Source organism: Ochlerotatus camptorhynchus, unplaced genomic scaffold, assembly GCF_037179485.1.
Source record: "Ochlerotatus camptorhynchus isolate MF236.1 unplaced genomic scaffold, CSIRO-AGI_Acam_v1.1 ptg000503l, whole genome shotgun sequence".
Taxonomy (NCBI): Eukaryota; Metazoa; Arthropoda; class Insecta; order Diptera; family Culicidae; genus Ochlerotatus; species Ochlerotatus camptorhynchus.
Window position 1 is genome coordinate 3,643,047 of NW_027040988.1, and position 27,162 is coordinate 3,670,208.

The following is a 27,162-nucleotide window of genomic DNA, read 5'->3' on the forward strand; positions in this document are numbered from 1 at the left end:
AATCCCAGCTGAGATTCGATGAATTTAAACTATGATTATGTGAATTTGATCTCGTGGATTCTTATAAGAATTTTGCACTGCATTTCAAATGATCCAACTGAACGAAACTGACTGAATGTCAAGGAATTTCAACTGGGAATCATGGAACTGAAGCCAGAATTGTAATACTTTTCCAATAATCCCTAACTAGGAATTCAAACTGCAATTCAAGGCAATCAACTGAAATACAGGAAATTTAAACGACATTCTGGTAATTAAAACTACAGTAATTTACAAAAAGCCCTACTAGGATTTGGAAAGGAATGGCATGTCAATCTAACTGAAATCCAATGATAGATACCAGGAAATTCTAACTTGGATCCAATTAAGGGTGACCACTAAATTTTCATTTTGGAATCTGGAATTTGGAATAAGACTGTTTCCCGGTTTAAACCTAAAAAATCCCGGTTATTAAAATTCAACTACTTTTATTGCTTTGACTATATAGTCATTTTAACCATATGGTTAGTATTACTTATGCGTGAAGCCAACGATTTACATAGTTGAAGATGCTAATTTCAAATAACAGACTAAAGAGGTAATTTATAAACGATAGATGAAGAGATGAAAGTATAGAGTTGATAGTTCCGTTAGAGTACGGCAGTGTGAAAATTGCATATAGAGAGTAGAAAGCGAGCAAGGACAACTTTAGGAAGGTAAAAATCGGTTTAATCATCTCTCTTTACCAAACTCCCCCGTTGGAGAGGGATGGTGAGGGGTATTCCCCCCGTAAGCTTTTTTGATCTTCCGAAAGCATGACAAATTTTCAGTGTTTCCAGGCCAAAAATGACCACAACGCACTAGGAAGGTGCACGAATTTTTGAATCGACCTTCTCCAATTTGTATAAAATTATGGATTTTGCAAAAAATTTTTAAATGGCGTTCTTCAAATTTTTCAAAACATTGTAGAATGGAAACGGCATGAGAAAACTTTGAAGAGAAAAATAATAATAAGAAATGCCAAAAATATAAGGTTATACCTATAAGCCATAGGATTAAGGTACGGACACCCACCCCACCCAGCGTAGTAAAGAGGATGGAAGCAGAGTTCATCAAGGATAGCATCAGACGGCTATATAGCAAACTGGACATGAAGGTTTTGGAATGTTATTATCTACATCTCAAATTGGCCAAGGAGTATCCAATTAAATTCCAGGAGTTTCTGTCTAGGGCCAAGGTAGCAGAGGAGTGCGAATCGGACAGGAAGCGGAAGCTGCAGGATAGGAAGCTAAACAGACTACGACAGGAGTCTCAACGGAGACGGACGACACACCGAACGGGTGAGCAGATCCCATCAACCATCACCACGACGCCGAGAGTTCACTCCATTGATGGGTTGGTTGTCAACCGATCGACGACCGCATTCACGGAAGAACAATTGACACACCTCAACAAGGGGCTAGGATACGCGGTTACAACCAAGCCAGACGTGGAGCAGATCATCATTGACGTAGAAACAGCGATTACCAAGACGCTTCCAACAACATCACAGAATACGGTTAGGACTATCACATCGAACATAATCAAGGACGGACAGGACGGACGCGCCAACGAAAAAGAAATTCGGATTGTAAAGGAGCTAAAAAGTAAAGCAGTATACTACGTAAAGGCAGACAAGGGAAACGCGGTCGTTATCATGGACAAGGACGATTACGATAATCAAATGACAACGAGGATTAACAACGGACCATATAGACAGCTTCGAGTAGACCCCTTACAGAACATAGTGAAACGCGTGGAGAAAGCACTGAAGGAGTGCAAATCGATATTAGGAGATGGAGCAGGTCGTTTACGGGAACCCAATCCCATTCTACCCAGGATCAAAGGTCTCCCCAAAGTCCACAAACCAGGAAATGAAATGCGAGAGATCGTGTCTGCAGTTGGTTCCCCCACCCACAAACTAGCGAAGTGGCTAGTCAAAGAGTTCCAGAGTATGCCGAATCAGTTCCAGAGTAAAGCAGTTAGTAACACCCAGGAGTTCGCCCAGCAACTACAATCTTCAGGAGACATCAACGAGGACAAGATTATGGTATCTTTCGACGTCACAGCTCTTTTTCCCAGCGTACCGGTCAAGGAAGCGATCAACCATCTCGAGGACTGGCTATTAACACAACGAGAGGATGCAGCATGGAGAAACAAGGTTCGGACGTACCTTAAGCTGACCCGCCTTTGCATGGAAGAGAACTACTTCTCTTTCCGAGGTAACTTCTACAAGCAGACGAAAGGAGCCCCAATGGGAAACCCCCTATCCTCCTTCTTGTGTGAACTGTTCATGGCCAACTTGGAGACAATCCTGAAGCAGAAAGGACTATTACCAAACCGTTGATGGAGGTTTGTTGACGATATCTTCAGCGTAGTTAAACGGGAAGCACTTCCACAAATTTTAGATGAGATCAACAAGGATATCAAATTCACTCACGAGGTAGAAAAAGATGGGAAACTCGCATTTCTCGATCTTCTAATCATCAGGGAATCGTCATCATCTTCCTCGCTTGAATACGAAATTTACAGGAAACCAACAAGCACCAAAAGAGTTATCCCCTAACCATCCGTTCCAGCAGAAAATGGCCGCCTTCCACCACATGATTCATCGAATGCAGACTCTTCCACTCAGCGATACAGGAAAGGTTAAGGAATTACAGTACATCTTCGAAACAGCAAGACTCAACGGATACAAGGAGACCACAATCCAGGCAATCATCGATAAAAAAGCGAGAATTCTACAAAGGAGATTATTTACAACCCTCACCGCAGCACCTGAACCATTGAAACGAGTGTCCGTTCCATTTGATCAAGATATTACTTGCAAGCTAAGACCACAGTTAAAACAATTCGGATTAGATTTAGTTTTCACCAGTAGACATAACCAGTTGAAATCATTGTTAGGATCCACTATAGACCCAATTAATGTTTTAGGTAAAGCAGGTGTATATAAAATAAACTGTAATAATTGTAACAAAGTATATATAGGACAAACCAAGAGAACTTTAGCAACTAGAACATATAGCGGAGGTTAATAAGGCCAAAAATCAAGAGGAAAAAGGCATAACATACGATTTCAAATCAAAGGTTGCAGAACACATCTTCACAGAGGACCACCAACTATCAACGGAGGACATCACGATTTTACGAACCGTATCTACACCATGGAAATTGGATGTTGCAGAAAGCCTCGAGATCAACAAACAACGTAATTCAACTTTACTCACAGGGATCAAGGAAACGGACACACATGGCTTTTCAAGTTACTACCTAGGACACATCAACGAGTAAGCAGCGGAGTACCTGTTCCTATAGAAAATTAAATTTAAGTTTACCTAGTTTCTAAGTGAAAATGTTCCTGTGTTAATATATATTCGGTAAATGCGATGTTTTTCTTCAGTCGAGTATTAGTACAAGACACTGAAGATTAACGGCGCCGGTGGTGTAGTGGTAAGCGTGATTACCTCTCACCCCAGCAGGCCTGGGTTCAATCCCAGTCGGCGCCGCCGGGATGTTCTGAGGCATAACATCTCTGATCACGCCTTCCTTCGGATGGGAAGTAAAGCCGTTGGTCCCCGGTTCATGAGTTGATGGGTCGATAGGTAGGGTCCAGGTGTGGGAGCTGCCTTCCTGGCACGTCGGTAGCATTGGAGCTCAGCACGGAAAACAAGATCGACGGAAAAAAACAAACCAAAGGAAAAAAAAAAGACACTGAAGAAGTCTGCACATTGAAGACGAAATACGCGTATCTGTCAAGGATAATCAAATAAACTAGTGGAATTAAATGGAAAATACTAATCCTTCTCTCTCTCATTATACAGCTATTCCACTAAGACGCCCACATTCATCAGGAGAAAAATAATGTCATTATGGGAAAAATAACAAAACATTTTTAATTTATTTTAAGATTAAAAAAAAAATATAACAAAAAAACCTTATGAAAAACGCAAACTTTAGGAATGTTAAAAACCATGGACACTTAAATTTACAAAAATCGTAGAACAAGAACTTTTGTTTTGTTGGTACGCTGGTAGGATAGTTTTTCAAAGAAAATGGTTTAAAATGTCTCAAAAATTGTTTTCTGAGTTTTAATTACATGAACCAAACGTTTTAGCAAAAAGTTTAAAATGTTTACCAAAAGTTATTGTGATACATTTTTTATTAATCACCATTCGAAAGCGCGACTTGTTGGTTTCCAAAACCGTTTGAAAATCAATAATTGGTTGATAAATGATTGAGTTACTCTTAATAGTATGCAATCACTTATCCAAAATTGGTTTTTCAACAATAACTTTAAATTTTGGAGTTGTTCAAACAATTTCAAATGTGATTTCATAGTGTACTCGACGAGACAAGCAACCTACAACATTTCACTTGAAAAGTTCATTCGATTTTTATTTATTTGATAAACTGTTGTTGCAATGTTGTTAAAAACTATCATTACATTTCTTGTAAGAATCATATACCGAGGACATTTGGTTTTGGCATGTAGCTCTCATCATACATCCTTGAGTTTCTTCTACGCATCATCATCATTATCGGCCATAGCGAAAACTGACAGCATCAATCGCCAGGATGCTAAAATTTTCCGTCCCCGTGTCAGTATAGGATGTGGAAAATTTCACTCTTCCTGGTTTTACTACATCATCACCATCATCATCGACATGAACAAACTCGAATCGAACAGCGGAGCGTACCTTTTGCCTCCACACCGCTCACAGTTGGGTACGCACGATTACGTAATTATCACCGTAATTTTTTCATCCAACTGCTGTACGATTGATTCAGGTCAGAAAATGAAATCATATTCCATTGAATGGCCATCGTCCTCCCATTTGAGTCACCCTTTTCTCCCATGGTACCGACCAACGACACTGGTCGTCAAAAAATTCTCAATGCTGTCAGTTGAGCCACTTGGATGACAAATTCGTAATTTCCAAAACCGATTGTTTTTTAAAGGTTGATTGGCTTCATTAAAAAGGCTTTAAGAGAGGCTATATTTTTTTAAGTCCAACATGATTGGAGCAAAAATCAAAACCGAACCAACCGCGGTGTACTATGCTGTGAGAAAATGTTTGTGCTCGCTTTTCTTGCTTACTGCGCTGCCGTCGTTGCCACAATGACGAAAACACCCACCGTAGCACACCTGCTTGATCTCATGGGCATGTGTGTGTGTGTGAGTGAGCGAATTCATGCGGTTGGTTGGTTACATTTTCGGGATCATTAGAGTAGACAGCCCACCAACCTCAGAAATAGCCACTCGGCACATCGGGTTCCAGTCACTAATCGCAAGTGCAAATATCGTTTAGCACCGAAATCCTAACAACAAAAGTCCATTCGGGGATGGTCGGATTTGTTGACAAGCCGGATCACTTAGCGGGATTCAAGCTCACTTCTTCTCGCTCGCCTAATATTCGTTTACAGCATCAGGCGTTTATTTACAGCTTCCAGTACTGTATGTATGGTGAAGGTCTTCCTCCCCGTTCGATATTTTTCGGGGCGGAAAAGTTCATGGCACCCTCTCTCGCTCTGAAGGTTTTACTTATTGCTAGCAAATGTGAGCAAATAGCGTGCCGTCAGAAGGAGAGATAGAGAGAGAGAAAGTGTGTGTAAATCCAGGAATGCCAGAATCTGGTAAACAGCAGCTTCTCGGAATGACGTCATACCACCGTGCCGAGCCGGACGACGAATGTGCACGTGTTTACGCGCACTCAGTTCGCGGCGCTGTGTGATGCTGTCAGTTTAAAAATAGTTCACCGAGGATCGTATTTTTGCCAACCCGTCGTCGATGTCGTTGCTGTCGAATGGTACGCAAATTTGTTTCAGTTTGAGAGAGACACAGCGGAGGCATGCGGGGACGGGAACGGTTTGGGCAAGGCCATTTGCTGTTAGATAGTAAAACAAGTCCTAAACAACGAATGCACGGATTTGTTGTTATTTTTATGCTATCGAGAATGTGGTGGCGAGTGAGTGGTGCGACAACTATGCAGAATTGGCGATCGGCGCCGGTTGTCTATTTAGGTTTTGGACTGGGCGATTGAGTCGCTAATTGTTGCTCGTCGCGGGGGAAAATTACTTGCTGTTGTTTGACCGTGTGTGTTGTGACATGCCTCAGTGGAAGCATTGGATGTCTCTAAAGCTTTAGGAAAGTAGCAGCTCACCTGGCAGCATTGAGTCAGTAGTCTTCATCGTAAATTTATAAATGGTAATCAAAGCTTGAAAAATTATCGTTTTTAAACATTCTCTAGGAATCTTGAAAACATTGGAACCATCACGTTCTACTAAATATTTAACTGTTTCGACCTTTTTAAGGATGTTATCTGTTCTCTGTTGTCTCACAGTTGACTTTCATTCTTTTCATTTTTGTTATAAGTTTTTTTTTCTCAAGGACTAAATTTAATTTTTAGACCATGTAAGACCTTTGAAGCATTTTTTACTGGTTCAAAGGTTATGGTTAATACGAAATATTAAAAAAATCATTCAAGTTCTAATTAGGGCATTTTGAATCAAAAAATTTTAAAATGGCGTTTTGTACAAAAAAAAATATTAAGGTGACCGCAAAAACCGTAAATTTTTGTGAAATTTTATGGACAAAGAATGTTTGTCATTTTTGCACCGAAAACGATTACTTATAGACCTTAAATGGTTTTTTGGCAAAAATTATAAAATATGTGCATCAAAATAGTTCAAAAATATTATTTAAAGTTTTATTATTTAACTTCTTTATTTATTTTTCGTCGTGTTTTTTTTTTCATAAATTGAATGTAAAAAAAAAATTCAAAATAAAAAAAAGAAAATTAATTGATTTGAGATTTCAGATTTTGTACTTAAATTTACGATAATTTTAAAACATTTATTTTTTCTTTTTTTCTACAACTTTGTTTCAGGCGTCATTTCAATTGTAAGTGACTTTTCCGTGCTGTGATTTATTAAAAAATACATATTGAAGACGCCATTTCAGATTTTATTTTTACAAGATTTAAAACGGCCATATTTTAGCTCAAATGTGAATGGTTTCCGTAATAAACAGAAAAAAAAAATAAACGAAAGATTCGAGTGAATGATACCAAACAATAAAAGCAGTTTCAGCTCCATGTCAAATAGCGAAAAAAATAATCAAATTTTAGATTTTACCTCTCCGAATTCCATGAAACTTCGCAAAATTGTCCGCTATGCATGAACCAAGTATGTGCTGGAATTCGACCATTTTGGCTCTCCCTGCCCTTTGGTTCAGTGAGGGTTAGGGCGCGTTCTGCCAGGTTGGTTGAGGCAGATTTCACGTGTGAGTAAGTAATGACACTGGACATTGTTATGTGCAATTCACTTTAAAATGTGCGTTTCATATTTTACCACATGTAGTTACAAAGAGCCTGAATGAAATGTGGCGCTTGCGAAGATCACTTGAAGATACGATATGACGGAGCATTGATACCAATTGTACAAAACACAAGTAAATGCTTCCAGAAAATAGTTAAGATAGCATATTGAATAATGTGTTAATTGTTAGTCAACAAATTTAATGTTGCATTGAAATACTTTAAATCGAATTAAATTTAAATGTTTTCTCATTTGTCATCCGTTGAACCATTCCGAACGTCCATCCCGTTGTGGTTATAGCACAGCATTACCGATAATGTATATATTTATATCTTTTCCGGAACCATGGCGTCAACAAAGTAAAAGTGAAAGAAGAGTTGCAGAATGGAGCACATGCGATACGACAATGGAGTGATGCTATTTAAGAAAATACCCGGAGACACTGTCGTAGAACACATCAGAAATAACATGAGAGTCTAGTAGCGACCGGCAGTTGGACAGAAGGGCGAAGAAACAGCGAAAGTTGGTGAGATCGTTTTAAATTTTTAATTTTTATTATTGCTCATATGCATATGTACAAAACTATGCTGCGATTGGGAGGAACTGCGGGCAGAGTGGGAATGCCAACTCCCTGTTGGTAACATTTCGTGGATATAGGGTGGGCTCTTCTCCCCACTCATTGGGGCATCTTCCTGTTTGGGGGCTCGTCTTTTTGACCAATTGTGCGATCATGTTTCTGAAAGGAGATTCTTTACTGTCCCGTAGATTCGCATATAGGCGACTTTACCTATCGATCCACCCAATCCGTTTTTGACCCTTTATACAGCGACATGTTGGAGACAATCAGAGGTTATTAAAGTTGATCAAAACAAACACGGCTATCGGACTTAGTTTCTGTGCTACAATGGGTGGTAAACCACTATCAAGCTATCATGTATGCTATGAATACGGCCATTTCGGCTCTCGCTTGGCTCAGAATTGACTGAAACCGTAGCACATAGCAACGTAGAAAATTTCGATCGTTTTTTCACACAATATTAATGTGATTTGATTCTAGTGGACGATTTTCTGTTTCTACAAGATATGGTTTCTGCATAAAAACAATAAAAAATATATATGGGAAAAAATCATTTTTTTTCTAAATGTGAATATTCTACGATTTAGGTCAATTTTCAAGTGTCTATTGTGTCCATTTCAGAAAATTTAGCATTTTAGCGAAGACAACATATCAAGAAGACTAGCAACTCTACCATTTTCTCATACGACCGCTATGAGACCGGCACAATAGTTCTTTTTAATGCACCACCAACGTAGAGTGCGCCCCGCGAATTCGAGAGGATACGTCAACCAAACCGTTTGTTTATATCAGATTAAGAATTTTTCACAACGCAAATTAAAGCATTTTTGATTCAACATCTTACCAATTTCCATCGGCAATTGTCTGATCTGAACTAATTTGCACTCAAACTAAGTACACATAAGAAATTCGAAAGATCATAACCACTAAGGCACTATTCTAATTTTCCATTTTTCTCAACAAAAACATTCTTGAATACCAGCAGGATCCTTGCAAAATCGATACAGAATTCAATTTTTCAATTGAAGATCAAGCTTTGGAGCAACTCTGATGAATCAATTTATCTGGAAATGAGAAAAAGTGTTCCGCTTCCTATGCCTCACGGCAAAATTTTTTGCTCACAACACTCTTTTTGACGTTCTCCTATTCATCACCAGAGGCTGAATCGATTGCTTAATTTCTACTAAAAAGGCGTATCGCGTCATCTGCCGCGAAAAGGTAAATGCTTCGAACGAATTGGATAGCAAAGATTACAACCTCAGAAGAATGGTTTGTGTATTTGCTCATTTATCTATGCGTTACTTCCACCTTCACTCGAGCGCAGCGCTGCTGTATCTGTTGCTTAAATTCTGGCAGAGTTGCCAGTCTTCTTGATTTGATGTCTTCGATTTTAGATAATTGAAAGCTTAAATATGTTAAAAATGTAGTTAAAAAAAAATACGAAAATTTGTGATTTTTATTTCAGTAAATATTTTTATATGAAAAGCCCGTCCTGTTCCTACAACTTTGCCTAAGACATCATTTCGATTAGATGAGCCGTTATCGGGCTATAATTTATTGAAAAATTATCGAATACGCAATTTTGAAAAATTTGGCGGTGGTCAAAATGGCCGAAAAATAAAATCAATTCGTCAGTTAACGTGGGACTGCTCTTCTATCTTTCTCCGGAAGCTTCTCCCAACGTTCTTCGGAATTGAATGTTCCAATGTTCCCCGGTAGTTTCTTTAAACCTTCTCGGAAGTATTTTCCGACTTTTTACAGAGGCCCTACTGGTTTCTGACTTCCTCCGTAAGACTTTTTTTACTTCCCCTGAAATTTTTTTTTCCGACGTCCTTGAAACTTCCTTCCGACTTTCACGTGATGATTCTTCCATCTTTTCCCGAAATCTTCTCCAGTATTTTCTTTAAACCTTTCCGAAAGTATTTCCCGATTTTCACAGAAGTCCTACTGGACGACGTCCTTGGAACTTCTGTTGGAAGTGTCATCCGACTTCAACGTGAAGATTATTCTATCTTTTCCTGGCCGTTTCTTCCAACTTTCTCCAGAATTCTCGGAAGTATCTTCCGACTTTCCCAGAAGTCTTACTGGTTTCCTACTTTTTTTACTTCTCCTGTAACTTTCTTCCAAAGTCCTTGTAACTTCCTTTGCAAGTGTCATCGGCAGGGTGGCCAGTGAATTTTTATTTATAAAATTCCAGGTTTTCTTCCCGATTTTCCCGGTTCAAATCTCAAAATATTCCCGATTTTTAATATTTAGCAAAAAATAATGATTGCAATATTTTTGAGGAACTTAGAATCAATTTGAATTACTTTTTTAAGGCTCGAGTCCTCTTGAGATTGTAAAACAAAGTACCAGAATTATGGATTTTTTAAGGTCGCAAAGCCGAGGGCTGGGCTGAATGGGTCATTATACCGAATTTTAGAGGGAGAGATAGAACTAAGAAATTGTTTTAAAAATCTTGACCTCGATACGGCGCAATACATTTTTGTAAAGTGTCGAGATCTGTACGAATATAGGGGAAATGCAGGTAATGTCGGCCTAAGTGTCCCTAATTTGGGCCCATATATAAATTCAGCAATCGACTAAATTTTCAATAGCAACCAAAAATATCCATTAGTAACGTCCCAAAAACGCGTTCATCTAGATAAAATTGATCAATAGCAGATTTTTAGCGATGGGCCCAATCTTAGATCCATAGGCCAACATTAGAGACATTTTCCCTAAATCTTAAAAACAAATGTAATCTTAAGAACAATTTTAATTACTAAGATTCTGGGGCTTTGACATGTGTTTATAGAGTTTTAGATTATGCCATTTTTTTTTAGAAATGTGTGATTTATGAAAATCTATCCTAGATTAAGAACAACAACAGGATTGGATTTTTTCCAAAAATATTCCAACAATTGTAAGAAAAATACTCAAAATGTGGGATTTTGGAAATGTTTCTAGATCAATAATTTAGATTTTTTTTTTCGAGATTCCAGATTTGAAAAAATACAGTCCCTGGAAAAATTTGTACGATTGGAAAAGTGTTCAGGGTTCTAATAATTTGAAGAATTTTTAATAGAATTTTGAAAATTCAAGATTCTGAGAAGAATTCAGAGAAAAATTCAACGGAACTCTGACAAGAATCCCAAACTAATTCTACGATTAAGTCCTGACGAACTCTTAGAAGAATTACAAGGAAGTTGTGAGTAGAAGTTCAAGGAGAGTTCCTAGTTGATTCTGAAGAGAATTGTATGGGGAGGAGAATTTTAAGGAAAATTAAAAAAGAAATATAAACAGAATTTAAAGGGTTTTCTGATAATAATTTCAAAGGAATGCCGAGGAAGATTTACAAGAGAACTTTAAGCAAGATCTGAGAAAAATGCTGAAGTAATCGTGTTCTGAGGTAAATAGAGAAAAATGCTGAAGAATTTAAATTAAATTCTTAAAAAAGTTTCAAGAAAATTCAGCACAGAATTCCAAAGTATTTCTGTAACGAGTTTTTTGAAAAAGATCAAATAATTTAAAAGGTTTAAGATGATTAAGAGCTGAATAAACTATTGTTGAGCTGATGAAACATATGTTTGCTTGATTAAGCTCAAGCTGTTATTCAACATTTAATTTTTGTTGCAATATGTTAAGGTTTATAGATTTTTCCCGGTTCTCCCGTCAAATTCCCAGGTTTTTCCCGGCTGCTTTTCAAAATCCCAATTATTTCCCGGTTTTCATGGTTTTCCCGGTTCACTGGCCACCCTGCATCCGACTTCCACGTGAAGTTTTTTCAGAGTTCCTCCGGAAATTCCTTCAGACTTTTCGTAGAAGTTTCTTTTAACTTATGTTATGTTGCCCGGGAAGTTTCCATCAGTTTTCCCTGAATGTTTCTTCTGACTTCTCCGGAAAAGATCATATGATTTCTCCCAGAAGTATCTTTCGACTGCTCACGAAAGTTTCTTCCAACATCTCTCAGAAGTTTCTTCCAATATTCCCACCTATTTTCCTCGGAGGTTTCATCTTTGTTTCTCAAGAAACATTTCTCCACCTTCTCCACGCAGTTTCGTCCGGCTTCCGCAACATTTCTTTCTGGCTTCCCCTAAATTTATGTTTCCAAATTCCACGGGATTTTTTTTCAGAGTTTTTGGAATCCTCTTTACAATCGCCATGAAATTTTCCACAGAGCAACTTAACATGATTACTCTAAACTCTCAAAATTTACTTGAAGTTCTCGTCAAAACTTTCGTAAAGTTCTTCACGTAACTCCCTTGGCAATTTACTCTGAAATAGGGGTAATTAAGAAAAATGTAAATTTTGGTAAATTACCCTGGATAAACCCCACGATTTTCTGCTCAGTAAGCAAAAACGGTCACTCGTAGGCCCCTCATATCCCGGCACATCACTTAAGATCGAGTTGTTGTTGCAAATCGCTCAAAAACTGTCTATGTTGTGCCTTCAAAATGAAGACATCTAGACTAACATTTGAAAGGAGTGGAAGAGTCATAATGTAAACAAACCATATTTTGCCACATACAGAGAGAACAGTTCACAAACTACTCAATAAACACACGAAAAAGTAGAAGAAAATATCACTTCAAATCATCAAAAACGTGTCTTCTTACATGGCGTATTTCCAACTTTCCACTCTTATGATGCATCTGGTTGTTACGGCTTGCACCAGAACTACTAATTACCTTCTTCTTCTTCTTCTTCTTCTTCTTCTTCTTCGCATTTCAAGCTTATTGCATATCACATATTTAGCTTATTGCGTGCTCTCAACTTAGTGTTCTAGATGCACTTCCACAGTTATTAATTGAGAGCTTTCGATGACTGTACCATTTTTGCATTGGTATCATTGTGTGGCAAGTCCAATCATACTTTTATGCCCAGGGAAGTCGAGAAATTTTCCAACCCGAAAAATTCCTAGACCGGACCGGGAATTGAACCCAGCCACCTCCAGCATGGTCTTGCTTTGTAGCTGCGCCTTTACCGACTGAGATAATGGAGGCCCCCAACTACGAATTATATTGTTTTAATATGCCAAACGTACTGCTTCTGTAGTATCTAGTCATGCCCGATTCATTTGAAATGCATCAGATTGATATTTCACGTGTAAACAACGAATAAAAAGAAGACCAAACATCTCCGGGCATTATTCCACTCTCCATTTTTTTTTTAAGTTTTAGTGATGCATGATGATAGATTACACTATTAACTATATGTCAAGCTCATAAAATCATCCAGAAAATGGAAAGTCGTGAAATAGGATTAATTTTTAGGTCATCAAAATTCGGAAGCGATTTTCTCGATATGGTCATTTTGGAATTACGCCCTTTTCAAATGTTAGTCTATACATGTCTTCAAGTCTAGGATTCCTATTGGAATCGATCTTAAAAAAAGATTGAAGTACATTCAACACTTCCTAACACGCTATTGAAAAGACCATCGAGTTAGGCCGAAGCCATAATTAGAGCGAAGAGAAGCGAAGCGGCGAGAGAACCGTTGAAACGAATGTAGGGAATAATATCAATAATGGGAAATTCCATTATTGATATTATTCCTCACATTCGTTCCAACGCTTCGCTCGCCTCTTCGCTTCTCTTCTCTCTCACTATGGCATCGGCCTTAGGGAGGATATCGAGTAACGGAGGCAAATTTAGGATATTTTTATGAGAAAAGAAGTGGTCGAGCGTGGAGTCCCATCGAGTTAGGTAGAATTGACTGTATTTACATTTTTTCCAGCAATATCTTCAGAACCACAAACCAAATTACTGAGATGTTTGGCTCTGTATTTCGGTTTTCTTTTCCATAATCTCATACATTTGCGATTTAAAAAAAAAAGTATTATGTTTCAATTTCAATTCTGTTTCTACGCGATTGGCATTTTTAAGATTTGGTCTTCATTTGGGATGACTGCAGACATTTTAATATCACGATATTTAAACAAGTGTAAACGGGACAAAATGAAGAAACTCTTCTGAGCACAATAAATTCAAACTTTCCATCAGTCAAGAATCAGCTCAAATAATGCAGAGTCTACAGGCGAACGACCTACATTTCAAGTACCATAATATTCTCAAAAGCCGCCTGGAGGAGATAAACAAAGAAAGCGAAAGCACTTTGTTTAAGTTTTATGCTCTTCTGACGAGACGGCAGTACTCGCTGCCCGCTGGTTATGTTCCCGAGCATAAATTAGTGTAGTGTATGTGTAATTATTCACCCACCCTTGAAGGACGGATAGCTTCTTCCATTTCAGCACGTGAAAAAAGAAATTACTTTTGTTAAAAGCTTTCATTTTTTCAAGACTAACTACTCCGTCGTACCCATAGTGTAGAATAAAATAAATTCGAGGGGAAAGGTGCACCTGAGATCCTCCATTTTCTATATCAGCAGTTCCACGCCAAATGACGAATCGGAAAAACAACACCTTCTCGACAATTATTCACATTTTTAGTTAAATTCAACCATTTCGGAGGTTGTAAAATTTTCAAAACAGTGTGTTTGAAGTTTTCAAAAAATGGTGGCAAGGAAATGGCTTTTCTGGGGAAAATATACAAAGGAATGTTTTCAGTAAATTCTAATAAAAAAATTAAAACTCTAAATATCCGTGGCAAATAAACTCTAAATATCTCAAAATGTCCGTGGCAAAAAAAAAAAAAAATAAGCTCGTGAAAAATGAAAACTTTGGGAATGTTCAAAATTCTGGAAACTTCGAAATTGACAAAAATTGCAAAACAAGAACTTTTGGTCAAATGTTTGAACTTTGTCAACATTTTATTTCTTGAAATTTATACTCAGACATTGTTTGAAAGTTAAATAATTTTCTAAGAAAAAAAAAACAAATTTTAAAATTTCTTGTTTTACGATTTTTTTAGTTTTCAACTGGTTTTGAACGTTCTAGAGATTGCATTTTTCATAAGGTTATTTTTGAAAATATATTTTCAAAAATCGGGCAAAAACATTGTGAGACATTTAGGTGTTCAATTTTCTTTATTGATTTTTTACTTAAAATTAATAAAAAAAACGTTGTTTATTTTTCTCAGAAAAAAAAACTGTTTTTTCTACAACTTTGTCTCCGACGTCATTTCGATCAGAAATGCCGTTTCCGTGCTACAATTTGCTAATTAAAAGACGCCATTCAAAAAAAAAATCAAGATTGCCCGAATTTTAGCAAAAATGTGAATTGCCCATAACAAATAATTACGCAAAGTTTCATGCAAATCGGTCGAATCGAAAATTAATTTTGTTTTCGATATTTTGCATGAAACTGCTTTAAATGCACCTGCCGTTTTCTTCGATTGTCTTCCGAAGCAAATAAAAAAAAACGTCACAGCAGCAGAGCGCAGCTTACCTGTGTTTGTTTACAATGACAAAACAACAACCATTGTGCATGGCTACCTACTCCGCACGACGTATACAAACTGTTTCATATAGGTTCCTACACGGCCAATGAGAGTAACTTGGTAGCTGAGTCGAATTCAATTCAACATTAAAATTTTCTTCGCTGTATATTCGCTTGAATATGAGGAAAATCGACCAAAATTTTACTCCAATTTTACTTCCTCCAAGAATCCAGGAGGAATCGAGGAAAATATAACTTAACCCCAGATTTCGCAACTTTGAGTCGAATTCGACTCAATTTTGCGTTACTCTCGTTGGCCGTGTATGCGTGAAAACGACGCACTGTGAAAAACTGAAATGTGCAATGTGCACCACGAATGACGTGGAAAAGGCAAGATTGCGAAACTGCCCCGCTTTGCCTGATGGCGGCCGGCGGGGATCGAGGAACTGTCAAGAGAAAACTTGAGACGAAACGGTGATGTCTTCTGTTCTTTTGCAGTGTGCTGTGTGGGTAGGAACCACCCGTTGTATAATTTTGCGATACATACACAACTTTTGAGTTTTCCATTTGTAGCATTTTTCGGCTGGATGCTTGATTCAGAGTCCCGTGGGGAAAAGTGACATTATTTTCTTTCTGATATCACACAATGCGTTACGAGGATGGCGGCGACAAACAAGAGGACGACGAAGACTGTGATGACGCAACACTGAAGCATTCGCTTTTTATGGGCTTGAATTATAAATTCAATGGATTCATAAAGTTTTGTTTGTCTTGGCGTTTTCTTCGCATGGCAAATATGTACTTCTTATCTGGTGGGTGTGAGTTAAAAAAAAAGGTGGATGGAAGGATGGTCTGGTGGCGCCTTCTTTGCGATGGGTGGATTCAGTTGTCGGTTTATCGATTGTCAACGCGGGAGTGATGCGGAGTTGACAGTTCAATTTAGTTTCAGCAAGTTGGTGTAGTTATAAAACGCTGCTTTGTTAGGTCGTTGCAGCTTTTTTAGGAAGATGGTGAAACTTTATACGAGAGGAAGGAGAATTATTCAACAGTTGGCTTTCTTCGTGACACTTGCCTTACAAATTAGTTTTCAAGAGGATTCGGAGATCAGGTCTAGTGAACTCACGACCGATCGGTCGCATATTAGCTTAATGCCTGATCTCAGCTTAGTGTTCTAGATGCACTTCCACAGTTATTAATTGAGAGCTTTCGATGCCTGTACCATTTTTGCATTAGTATAATTGTGTGGCAACTACAATCATACTCCAAACAATCCAACCCGAAAAATTCCAAGACCAGACCGGAAATTGAACCCAGTCACCTCCAGCATGGTCTTGTTTTGCAGCTGCAACTTCACCGAATGAGCTAAGGAAGACCCCTTAGTCCATTGAGCTTAGAGAACGAGAATAAAACAAAGTATTTCTTAGCAGGATCTTGATTTGATTACCCCTATAAATCCAGTAATATTCTGGAAGAGGTCCGGCGGACTATAAGAATGTTGTCAGAAAATGAAATTGAGAGTGAGGCTTCATAGAACAGTTCAGAGCACATCTGGGCCTAAATCCCTTTTTACACATTATTTCTAGAGTATTTATCTACGGGATTTTCTGAACGTGCCCACTAAATTCTCTGTACCTATTTGCCTATGGTACCTGAAGTTGTTTAATTTGAAAGCCTACTGATTTTATTCTGGAAGTCGAACTTGCATCCAGTATCATGGTTTTTCGGAGAGCATTGGACATTCCTGGTGGTTACTCTTTTCATTCCAGGATTCTTTCGATATGTCATAGAGGTCTAACGGACTTGTTTTCATGAGCATCTAGGTTTGCCTTTGAAATTCTGGCCTTACCCGGGAATTACATATTCGAATAACCTTTCCGGAACACATTTAGGAGTTGAATCAGATCCTCTTGGTTGCCGGAGATGAACTAGCATACGGTTAAATATCTACCTAATAAAGACTAAAAAAGATCCTCTTGGTATTTCCTATACTTGAAAATTTGGCCTTCAATTGAACTCTACATTCTATAGATGAGCTCATATATTTAGACTTGCACTAAAATACCTTTAAAGTTTAAAGTCCTAAACTTGCATCAAGACTTCTTTGGACATGAGCTGGGTGGCAACTGAATTTCCATTAAAATTAATGCAGGTTCTCTCCCCTGTTTTCCTAATCGAATCTAATCTATTTAATCTAAAACTAACACAGCCAATTCTTGAAAGCATCCTTAAAAAACATTCAGTTCGATGAACGACTCATAGGAACACAATTTGCTCATCTCATCCAAATATGCGATGTAGTTTTCGTTGATTTTCTTTTCGTACAGGTTCTGTAGGTTTTCTTCGCTGTTATCTTGATCAATACAATCTCCGATTTGCATGAAGCTGTACATAATTGCTTGTTGTCAGGGCTGGTAGTGCTGATGAGATATAATAGTAGGTACTTTAGTGACTCAAATTACGGAAATAGTGACCGTATAGAGGCTTGTAAATACTAAATAGGTAACCATTTATATGGTAACTTAGAAATTCAAATACGGTTTGATATTGAAATAAACTTTTTATGTCATGGAACTTAAAATCAAATTTCATAAATTCTTCTAATTTAATCGAATCTCACAACGGAATCTCCTGTGAAGAGCATTTTAAGTGATTTGAATAATTAATTTTGCTTACGTTATACATGATTGACTAGCAAATAGTAATTTTTATGATCTTGAATTCGATTCCACGTTCGAAATTTTTAAAATTTTGATATATCTAGGTAGAGAACTTTGATAATTCGCAAAGAACTTTTCACAGAATTTCTTCAGAATGATCTCAAGAACTTTTTTAGAATAATTCCCCTTCTCTTTAACTTTAAGGCAAATAAGCTTTTACAAAAATAATATTGCATTATTGAAATTCTTTGCAGAACAATCAACAAAATTCTTGGAACTAGATTTTTTTTCGTAGTTGGAAATGCTTAACATCAAATATCAGGATTAAAGAGGACATTTTAAAAGACAGATGAGGAGGTGAAAGGAAAGAGTTGATAGTACCGTTATAGTGTGAAATTTGTATACAGAAAGTAGAAAGCGAACAATGGACAATTTTGAGGCAGGTACGAATCGAGTAGAGCATCTCCTTTACCAAGCTCATCCGTTAATGAGGGATGGTGAGGGGTGTTTCCCCCTGCCACTAGGGGCAAAAGGGATGATCGCCGATTTGCTCATGTACCTTCGATGTGCGGAAACAGTTCTATCGATTGTTTCACACTCAAGTCGCCATCTGACGTAAACAACTACCCGATTTGTACCTTCCTCAAAATTGTCCTTTGCTCGCTTTCTACTTTGTAAATACAATTTTCACACTGCCTTATTATAACGGAACTATCAACTCTATAATTTAATCTCCTCATCTATCGTATAAAATCTCCACTTTAAGTCTGATATTTTACGTTAAGCATCTCCGACTATGTAAATCGATCGTTAAATTCACGCATGAAGTAATAACACATGATTAGTTAAAGTAGATTATGTTCGATCTTTTGAAGGCTCCTTCCATAAATCAATTTTAAATTTATTTGAATTCTTCTTAGAATTTCCATGCAATTAACCTCAGAAATTTCATAAATTTCTGCTTAGAATAATATTGGACTTCTTCCCTGCATTCAACTCTTCTTAGAATTCCTTGGAGATTGAACCCTCGATTCGATTCTATTGGAATTCTTCTCGGAATTTATTTCGAACTCTTAAGAATTCTCTTGGAAGTATCTTAAGAAATCACCCAGAATTCTTTTAGAACATATTTGGAGTTCACGGGATTTTCATGGAATTTTCATCAGAGCTCACTCAAGCAATTCTTATTAGAATTGGACCTAGAATCCCCATCCAATCATCATAGAATTTCTTCTCGGAACTCTCGTTAGAATGCACTCTCAATTATATTGGAATTATTTCCGAAATTGTTTTGGAGTTGAATTTTGCGTCTCTAATTTTTTGAACAATAATGAAAAGCGAAGCTCGTATGTGTTAATCCAAGTTTAACTATATACATAGGTAAACCTGATTTTAAGATTTAAGCGGAGATGAAGAAATCGGTCCTCAGAGCACTTAATTTTACATGAGATTTTCGTAGTCTGTACTTTGGTATACTTCTCTGATATCTCTTGGTGTTATCCCTAGAATCCTTTAAAATTCTCTTAAAATTTACATTGGATTTTTTAAAGTTCGTAATCATCCTTGAAAGACTTTTGAAAATCTATCACACATAAATACCTTTGGAAAGTATACAAGATTTAAAATTTATTTTCTGGCAAAGGAGGAAAATGAAGGCATTTTTTGGTCTAAAAATAGACTTTTTAGTGACTGGCTTCAAAATTTTGACCAAGTCACTAAAAAAGACATGCTACCAGCCCTGTGTTATGGTCAATCATTCACATTTGAGGAAAATTTCGGCCATTATGAATCTCGTAACAACATCCAAAATGGTACACCCAACCGGTGGATGTAAGATTCGCTTACAATTATGTGGGATTCATCATCAGAGGATGTAAGTGGAGACCGCATGAACCGAGGATGCGATATACCTAGCTGCGGTCCAATGCAAGAAAATTGGAGACCGAAAAATGTAGAGTGTATTAGTGAGGTAAATTAATTATGTCGAAAAAAAATAGGAAAAAGGTTGCCGACTGGACTCGAACAACGAACGTTGCGATTATCAGACCTGTGCTTTCTCCACTGCTCTCTCCATGCTTTTGAATTTGGATAGCCTAAAAGCAAACAAGAAGCGCTCATTTCCTCTCACACTCGACTTCATATGCTTTTTCTGCTGGAGAGATTCGAGGCAAGGGTGTGCGTCGTTCTACCATGTTATACATAAAAATCAAGGCAAATGCTTGCTTGTGTAGGTGAAAGCACAGACAGAACACGAAATAAAAAAGGCAAAAAACCATTACATCGCCTGCAAGGTCAACTTCTAACATTCGCTGCGATGTTCATGAACAGAGGATGATAGGAAATGGAACTAACATTCATTGTAATAGATTTTTGGTTTGCGTGTACGTTCGATAGTTTTCGTCAAATCATAATGTAACTTTCGCTCGAAATGACGTCTGAGACAAAGTTGTAAGATAATTGCTTGCCAGAAAAATATTTAAAAAAATTGTAAAATATACAAATTGTTCAAAATGGCGTCTTTGACATTTTCCAAAAAAAAAAATATAGCATGTAAACGTCACTTCTTATGGAAATGACGTCTGAGATAAAGTTATAGACAATATTATGGTTATGGTAAAAGTGTTAAAAACTCTAATATCTCAAAATCTGCTTGGTCAATTTTAGATTAAAAAAAAAAAGAAAGCTCACGAAAAGTGCAAACTGTTTGAGTATTTAAATCTATGAACACATGAAAATTTCAAAAAGTCGTAAAACAACAACTATTGGTAATTTTATTGAACTTTTTGTAAGTACACAAGCAATCCGTTGAAAAGTACCGAAGATATTTCAAAAATAATTAAAAATGTGATGTTGGTTTGGTGCTCGAAGAGTTAAACTTTTCTTTTTTTGATTTACATGAATGCTTGGAATCAAGCAGCATGGGTTTACTAACCGATTTCAATTACATCAGCCAGCCCTAAAAGTTCCAACACACTTTTCCAGAGAAAAAAAAAATCATTCCGGAAACTGCAGAAACACCGAAAAACAAACAAGTAGTGCGTCACAAGAATGCTGATAATAGTTTTCTACAAAGCAGCCCTCCAACATTCACAAAAATAGCAAAATTCGATTACGCCATTCCGAATCGTCGCATTCTCCATCTAGCAAATTCTCATGCTCCAAAAACCAATTTGATTTCGCTTCCGGCAGTCCACCCGCCACCGCCATTTCGGTTGTGTCTCACATCCCGGTCGGTGCTGCCTTTGCCGAAGAAGCTTGTCAATATTTGTAATCGATTACATCCCGTTGCTTTCTATCCGATGTAAATCTCCATCCGCATGCGGTGGTTTTATTCGTTTTCCGCGTCAGGATTTCCGAGTCATGGTGACCAGCAAATCTCAATTAACAATTTCGGGATTTTTTGCCGGAATTTTGGCAATTATTCCGATTGTGCGATATACAATTTAAGCTTGTCTTTCCTTTTGCGGTTAGTTTTTCCTTCCCTGGAAAAGGAAAAAAAGCAGATGACTTTTCGGGAAATATTGTAGTTCAGATACCAGAAAACTATTAACTTGTTTCCATCGGAAAAAATCCGAGCTGCCTCCGAATTTTCTTCCGGATTTTAGTCTACGACCAATGTTCACAGTTTCCTTTGAGCCAGCGGCGCCGGTGGTGTAGTGGTTAGCGTGATTGCTTCTCACCCCAATGGGCCTGGGTTAAATCCCAGTCGGCGCCGTCGGGATTTTCTGAGGCATAACATCTCTGATCACGCCTTACTTCGGAAGGGAAATAAAGCCGTTGTTCCTCGATTCATGAATTGATGGGTCGGATAAGTAAGGTTCAGGGTGGGAGCTGCCTCCCTTTCGTCGGTAGGGAGGCAGCTCCCACCCTGACGAAAAACAAGATCGACGGAAAACAAATCGAGCGATCGATTTCCTTTGACCCAGAAGATATTTCCGAATTCTCATAGAAATTTCTTCGAACATCCCAAGAAATTTTAATCTGTTTTCATCTGAAGCTTCCTCCAGAAGTCCTTCTGGTTTCCACAATAGCTTTTTTTTACTTCCACTGGAAGGTAAAACTAACTTCTTCAGCAAGTTTAATTAAACTTCCGGTATTCAACTGTTTTTATTTACAACACAAGTTTTTTCAACATCCCGGAAGCTACGTCCGACTTCCTTGATAAGTCTTTTGGCTACGCATTGAAATGTCTTCTGATTTCTCTGGAAGTTTTTCATGGCCTCCCCAGGAAATTTCTTCTGACTTCCCTCGAAAAACATCGTCCGACAACTTCGGGAGTTAACTTCAAACTTTCTCGTTAGAAGTTTCTTTTGACTCCTTTGGGAAATTTCTTTTAACTTTCACCCAAAAATCTTTCTAAATCTTGGTAAATTTCCAGGATTTATTTAGAATGTTCTCTGAATTTCCTTTAGAATCATTTCCCTTCACAAAGTTCGTTTCAGAATAACTCCAAAATAAGTTTGATAAACTACAAGCTCAAACGTCTCACTGGCAGTTACTTGAACATTTATTTAAAACAATCCAGAAATTCTCTGCAGAACATTCCAAGAATTCATGGAATTCATCCTAAGATTCTCTTTGCATTTTTATTGATTTTTTCAAGACTCACTGATTATTTTTAAAATTTGATTTACTTCTACCATGAAATTCACCTCGGAATTGTCTTGAAATTTTGCTCAGAATTATCTTCTCTTTCGAATTTCCTCAGAATTAGTGTTTCCTACTCGTGATATCCCAAGAATCCATTCCCGGGAAATTGACCGAAAATCACATTTCCCGATTCCCGGGAATCCGATCCGATCCGAGTTATTCCCCGGTTTTCCCGGTTCGCTAAAAAACATGAAGGAAACTTTCGAAAGATGTCGGAACAAATTTTCTGGGCTAAAAACTTCTGGGGTATTTTGAAGAGAGTTCGAGGCGAAGTCGCAAAAATCTTCTGAGGGATGTGGAAAGAAACTTCCGGAAATAGTCAGTCACAACTTCCAGGGAAGTCAGAAAACTCGAGAGAACTTTCAGTTTGAGAATTGAAAATATGTTTGAGGAAGTTTGGAGAAGCTTCCACGGGAATTCGAAAAAAAAAAACAATCAGCGAAGATTCTACAAACAAGCATCCTGAACTGGGAAAAGCTTACTGAGGAGGAAGCCGAAAAACAAATCTCCTGGCATAGATCAGAGAAAGCTTCTGGAAATTGCATATTGTGAGGCATCACCGTTTACAAGCTTTGCATAATGACACAGCTCGCACTTAATCTTCAAGGATGCCTAGATACCTTCACAGGGTGGCCAGTAAATTTTCATTTTAAAATTCCCGGTTTTCCCGGTTCAAATCTCAGAATATTCTCGGTTTTTTTTTTATATTTAGTAAAAAATAATGATTGCAATATCACGTTTTTTTTTTAGGCAGGGTTTTTGATCTAATTTCCGTCCTACTAAGCACAACCCGCGCTTTACCTCTCTTTTCTGAACGAGTTTAAACAAAAAATGGAACATTTCTGTCAAAGATGACTTGAAAATTTATTCACCTTTCCATACGTACCGTTGGATTTGATAAAGAGTCACAAATTGATGAGATATTGTCTAAAATGTAACACTGCTTCTTGATTCTAAATTCGTTCTGCGAGTTTCAATTCCGTCCTAACGCATTGAAACGCCATTAGATTTTCTTCGTCCTACGGATAAACGTAGAAAAAGGGGATTCGCTAGGAGCGCTTCTTTTGTTTTGAGAACAATGAGCGTAAATATTCATAAAATGCGCTCTAACAGGGTTTATGTTGTAGCTAATGAATTAGCGCATCGGAACAAACCTATTATTGATTTGTGCACGGTGAAATCATTGATATTATTGATCTTTTCTGATCGATAGAACGGAAATGGGCGATTACGACGAAGTAGCGCTCTACCCTACTAAGCATCAATTTGAATAACTTTCTTTTTAGACTCGAGTCGTCTTGATTGTGGAGCGGCAGAATTAACAAAGTACAAGAATTATGCATTTTTTTAGGTCGCATAGCCGAACGCTATCGGGATGAATGGGTCATTATACCAAATTTTAGAGAAAGATAAAATTGAGAGATTGTTTTAAAAATCTTGAACTTGATACGACACAAGACATTTTTTTAAAGTATCGTGATCGGTACGAATATAAATCTTAAATGTAATCTTAAGAACAATTTCAATTTCTAAGATTCTGAGGCTTTGACATGTGTATAGAGTCCAAAAATATGCCTTTTTTAAATTTGTGACTTATGAAAATCTATCCTAGATTTGGAAGCAAAACAGGATTGGATTGGAAAATTCCTAGTTGATTCTGAAAAGAATTGTATGTGGATTGTTAGGAGAATTTTAAGGAGAATTTAAAGAGTTTTCTGATAATAATTCCAAATGAATACCGAGGAAGATTCACAAGAGAACTTTAAGCAAGATCCGAGAAAAATGCCGAAGGAATCGTGTTCTGAGGAAAATAAAGAAAAATGCTGAAGAATTTAAATTACATTCTTCAAGAAAATTCAGCTCAGAGAATTCCAAAGAATTTCTGAGAAGAGTTTTGTAAAAGGTCAAATAATTACAAAGGTTTTTTAGCTGAATAAACATATTATGTTTGCTTGATTAAGCTCAAGCTGTTATTCAACTTTCTATTTCTGTTGCAATATGTTAAGGTTTATTGATTGTTCCCGGTTCTCCCGTCAAATTCCCGGCTTTTTCCCGGTTTTCCCGCCTTCTTTTCAAATTCCCGGTTATTTCCCGGTTTTCACGGTTTTCCCGGTTCGCTGGCCACCCTGCCTTCAGAGAAGTATTTAGATGTTTAGGAAGTTTCATTGGGCTTAAAGAAGTTCCCGGTATTTCGCGGATGATCAGAGATCTTCGTAAAAAATTTATTAACTTAAAGAAAATTGCAGGAACTTCCAAAGAGTTTCTTCAACTTCAGGAACAATGCGGGATCTTCAGGGAATTTTATGAATATGATGAACTTTTCTGGGAAGCTTGAAAATCTCAAAGAAGTGCAAAGATGTTCAGTTAGAATGTGAGATTTTTTTAGATGTTTCGTGAGCTTCAATAAAGATTTCAAAACTTCTGGAAAATTGTGGGAACCTCAATGAAGATCAAGGAACTTCAAGGCAATTCAGTTAACTTCAGTAAAAATACTTCGAAACTTAAGGGAACCTCAGAGACCATTCGAGCAGTTCCAATTAGGGGTTTCATCCGGTAGTTTCACTACTGTTCGTTTTTTTATCTTATAATCAAATCTCTAAAGCTTTTAACATCCTTATGCGGCTTGAAGTGAGTGAGAGTGAGCTTTGTCAATTGGATCTGCTTTGCTTCGAATTCAGGAGTTCATTAAAGTAAGCAATAGGGTCGTGAGCACTTTATCTATCCTTCTCACTTACGTTAAACAGCATTTAGAAGTTAATGGCAATTTAGATTTAATTTTAAAATAAAAATACGAACAGTAGCGAAATTACCGCTAGTTCCAATATCATCAGTCATCATGCACCTAAAACATCTGGAAAGCTTTGATTTCCGGGGTGTTTTAAGGCAACGAAGAATCAGTTTCGATAATTTAAGGGCAGACCCTTTTTTTATCTAGTTCGTTTATTTGTAAGGCTCAATCGCGTTAGCTTTACGGAGCCCATAATTCATTGTTCTTTGTTTGTAACAAAATTCACTTAATTCTATGTCTAGTAGGAATTGGGCCGGATACTCGCGGCTTACTCGAGGTTAGAGGGGTACATTGTCGAAGGATAGGAAAAGGGGAGGAGCTTGGGAGTAGGGTATCGTAAGGGCAGATCCTTGAATATAATAAACTTTTGAGAACTTAAGTGAACTTCGAGTAAATTCATTCTCAGAACTTCAGGAAAGTTTCATGAACATCATGTTTTCAAAAAGATATTTAGAAAACTCCAGAAAATGTTAGGGTTGTGAGAACTTTAAGGAAGCTAGGGTTTTTTTTTAATATTCAGAACTAAGTTCAGGGCCATGGTTGTTAATGACGTTATCACCAACGTCAGGTCAATGCTCCACGAAACCGGCAAGAACTTTAGAGAAGAGAACTTCAGGAAAATTGTTAAAACTTCAGGAAGTTCCTAGAATTCCAAGAAAATAGCGGAAACTTTAGAGAAGATCCATAATCATTTGGAAAATTAAGGGAATTTAAGGGATTTCCAAAGAAGTTCAGAAAAGTTTGAATGTTTTAAGGGAAGTACCGTGAGCATCAGGGTAGGTAGTAACAAAAACGTTGAAAGAAGGTCAAGGCAGTTCCGTTAATTAAATTCGAGGAAGTCCAGAGAAATTCACGGTAGTTTTGAGATCTTCAGGGAAGTTACATGAACTTCAGGGCAGCTCAGAGAACTTCAGGAAAATTCCGAGGGGTCTGTTCTTAGAACATCTGGAAAGTTCCAGGAGCTCTATGGACTCTCCCTCACTTTTTGATGTTTGACTGCATCTCGGAGAAGGCAGAGGAAACTTCCAAAAGAAATTCAGAAGACAGATACTCCCACGAGATGCAAAAAATAATTTTGGGAGAAACTTTGGGAAAAAATCGAGAGAATCTCCAGAGCAAATCCGATGAAAATTTAGGAAGAAGTTCAAAGAAAATACTACTTTCCAGGAGAAACCAGAAGAACATCTGACGAAATTACGGAGGGAATTAATTAGAATTAAAAATCATCGGAGGAACTTGGAAGAAGATTTATGGGGAAAGGAGAAATTTCTCTGGGAAATCGGAAAACAATTTCAAGAACAACCAAAACCCTTCATGTTTCGTTCAATAGAAATTAAAACAAGAACATTCTGATTAACCTATCTGGTTCCCGATTCCTAGGTAGTCAAAAAAGGGTTAAATGAAAAAAAAAACTACTCAGAATTCAACACCCTCGAAATTGCCATGGAAATCTAATCATGTCTAAAAATTCTTCTCAAAACTTATTTAGAATATTTTTAAGAAATTGATTTGCAATCCTCTTTTCAATCAACATGGAATTCCCCCCAGAGCTACCTAAAACATCTACTCTGATCTGAACTCACACAATTTACTTGGAATTCTTATCAAAACTTTCTAAATATTCAAAACTTGCTTGAAATTTTTCGCTGAAATACCTTCTTGTTATTTCTAAAATTGATTCTAAAATGTCATCAAAATTCTCTTCATAGTTCTTCAAAGTGCTCCAGTTCCAGGGTCTTGATTTTTTTTTTTTTCAAGATCCAGAATCTTATTCCCGATGTGTCATCAAAATTGACGGCGTTTTCCCGATTTACTGGTCACCCTGCAGAGTCCA

The 27,162-nt window shown here is 37.3% G+C and overlaps 1 protein-coding gene across 2 annotated transcripts in view; it reads right to left on the bottom strand.

Moving 5' to 3' along the window:
- The window catches only part of LOC135712708 (MAP/microtubule affinity-regulating kinase 3-like), a 384,511-nt gene that overhangs the window by 236,740 nt on the left and 120,609 nt on the right, over nucleotides 1-27,162 (bottom strand). The gene's annotated exons all lie outside the window — the stretch shown is intronic.